Here is a 2,500-nt window from a genome sequence, read left to right on the forward strand (position 1 = left end):
GACAAGCATATGACTACTGGCAGGATCAACCAGGGAGCTGCGTCAACTAGAGCTGAGCAGCCGGCCGCCCGGGAGTGTGTCCCAGAGGCCCGCGCGAACACGCAAGCGTCCGCTCAATTATTCTGCAAACAGGAGGAGGCTGAGCTCCCCTGCACAATACACCTCGAAACCCTCTCAGGTCCCGGCGGCGCGCAGCGCCGTCCTAAGTACTTGGTCGGGTTCGAGAGAGGCGCAATCGCCCGGAGTTAGGCGAGTAGACGCTTTAGGTGCGACCACCCGTGCTCCCAACTGAGCTTGCCGCTGCCGACAGAGGCCCGGGAGCGTGCTGTCGTGGCATTGCCGGCGGGAGACAACACGCGCCACCTACGGTGACCGGCAGCTCCAACGCCAGCGCCACAGAAGGGCAAAGGCCCCACGTGGGTGCCGAAGCGAACTCTCCCAGCACAGCGCACGTGCCAACACGTCTGCACAACTGCGATACAAACCACCAGCGAGAACCGCTGGGGCGACCGAGCAGCAGACGGCGTCGCGGCGCCGAGTGCCGGGCGGCGGCGCATCCTCAACGCACACAGTCCTCAATCGGACCAGCACACTGCAGATGTCCACCGCGCTTCGCACCGGGCCGGCGAGGACCCACTTTGGCTGCACGGCGCCGCGCGCAGGGTGCCCCGGCGCGCAGCTGCGCCGCCTGCCGCGTCCGTCGGCCGGCGCGCCTGCCACTGGGCGCCCCCACCAGCCGGCTGTAGCGCGTGCGCCCACGCACCGCGCGGCCAGCACGCCGGGCGGCCCCCCCTCACCGGCCGGGGACAGTCCCACCCACCCACAGCCGCGTATCGCTTCACACCCAGATTCACATTCACGTTCGTTGGTATGGTGGGGACCGCTTCGTAGCTGTACCGATCGTTGCCCTCACAGATGTACCTCCAGCAAGGACAACCGCACCACAACGGGTTACCAGTTGTTCATTTGCGTAACGTCACCAGTAAACGTACACGTCCATCCCCGTTTGCAAAGTCAACTATTATTGCATGCCTGCCTGTCAGGTGTCAAGACACACTACATCCGCTCACATCCACGCAACAAAATGTGCCCGACTAGAGGGCACGTGGAAGGTGCCCCCGTACGTATGCGATGTCCACTGCGCGACCAACTGTCAACCGGCCTCTGTAGCATGTCGCAGATGTGGAACGCGGGGCACCGTGCTATCACATTGTGTGAGAAGAGACTACTACGTCTGCATACACGCGCCACTACATGAACAGACGGCTCATGCTGATCGCCATCCACTGCGTCCATTACTCCCACACGTCTCTATGGCGTACCACACTGCAATGCAGCTGTTATGGGGAGATGACACGTAGCTGTGTACACAACATTCTGAGCGGGTTGCGGTTGGACAATACATTACTGTAACGTGTCATATGCCAATTACAGAGCAGGGTAAGGCACAACTTGGGTTAGGTTAAGGCACAACTTGGGTTAGGTTAAGGCACAACTTGGGTTAGGTTAAGGCACAACTTGGGTTAGGTTAAGGCACAACTTGGGTTAGGTTAAGGCACAACTTGGGTTAGGTTAAGGCACAACTTGGGTTAGGTTAAGGCACAACTTGGGTTAGGTTAAGGCACAACTTGGGTTAGGTTAAGGCACAACTTGGGTTAGGTTAAGGCACAACTTGGGTTAGGTTAAGGCACAACTTGGGTTAGGTTAAGGCACAACGTGGGTTAGGTTAAGGCACAACGTGGGTTAGGTTAAGGCACAACGTGGGTTAGGTTAAGGCACAACGTGGGTTAGGTTAAGGCACAACGTGGGTTAGGTTAAGGCACAACGTGGGTTAGGTTAAGGCACAACGTGGGTTAGGTTAAGGCACAACGTGGGTTAGGTTAAGGCACAACGTGGGTTAGGTTAAGGCACAACGTGGGTTAGGTTAAGGCACAACGTGGGTTAGGTTAAGGCACAACGTGGGTTAGGTTAAGGCACAACGTGGGTTAGGTTAAGGCACAACTTGGGGGTAGATTGCGGTGCAAATTGCGTTACATTGCGGTGCAAATTGCGTTACATTGCGGTGCAAATTGCGTTACATTGCGGTGCAAATTGCGTTACATTGCGGTGCAAATTGCGTTACATTGCGGTGCAAATTGCGTTACATTGCGGTGCAAATTGCGTTACATTGCGGTGCAAATTGCGTTACATTGCGGTGCAAATTGCGTTACATTGCGGTGCAAATTGCGTTACATTGCGGTGCAAATTGAGTTACATTGCGGTGCAAATTGCGTTACATTGCGGTGCAAATTGCGTTACATTGCGGTGCAAATTGCGTTACATTGCGGTGCAAATTGAGTTACATTGCGGTGCAAATTGAGTTACATTGCGGTGCAAATTGAGTTACATTGCGGTGCAAATTGAGTTACATTGCGGTGCAAATTGAGTTACATTGCGGTGCAAATTGAGTTACATTGCGGTGCAAATTGAGTTACATTGCGGTGCAAATTGAGTTACATTG

At 55.4% G+C, this 2,500-nt stretch overlaps 1 non-coding gene across 1 annotated transcript in view; it reads right to left on the reverse strand.

Annotated features, from left to right (window-relative positions):
- The window catches only part of LOC126093605 (small subunit ribosomal RNA), a 1,910-nt gene extending 1,874 nt beyond the window's left edge, over positions 1-36 (reverse strand). The window contains exon 1 of the ribosomal RNA XR_007521735.1: positions 1-36. This exon is cut by the window's left edge and continues 1,874 nt beyond it. This is a non-coding gene — a ribosomal RNA (small subunit ribosomal RNA).
- Positions 37-2,500: the final 2,464 nt, after the last annotated feature.

This window comes from Schistocerca cancellata, chromosome 7 (assembly GCF_023864275.1).
Source record: "Schistocerca cancellata isolate TAMUIC-IGC-003103 chromosome 7, iqSchCanc2.1, whole genome shotgun sequence".
NCBI classification, from domain to species: Eukaryota; Metazoa; Arthropoda; class Insecta; order Orthoptera; family Acrididae; genus Schistocerca; species Schistocerca cancellata.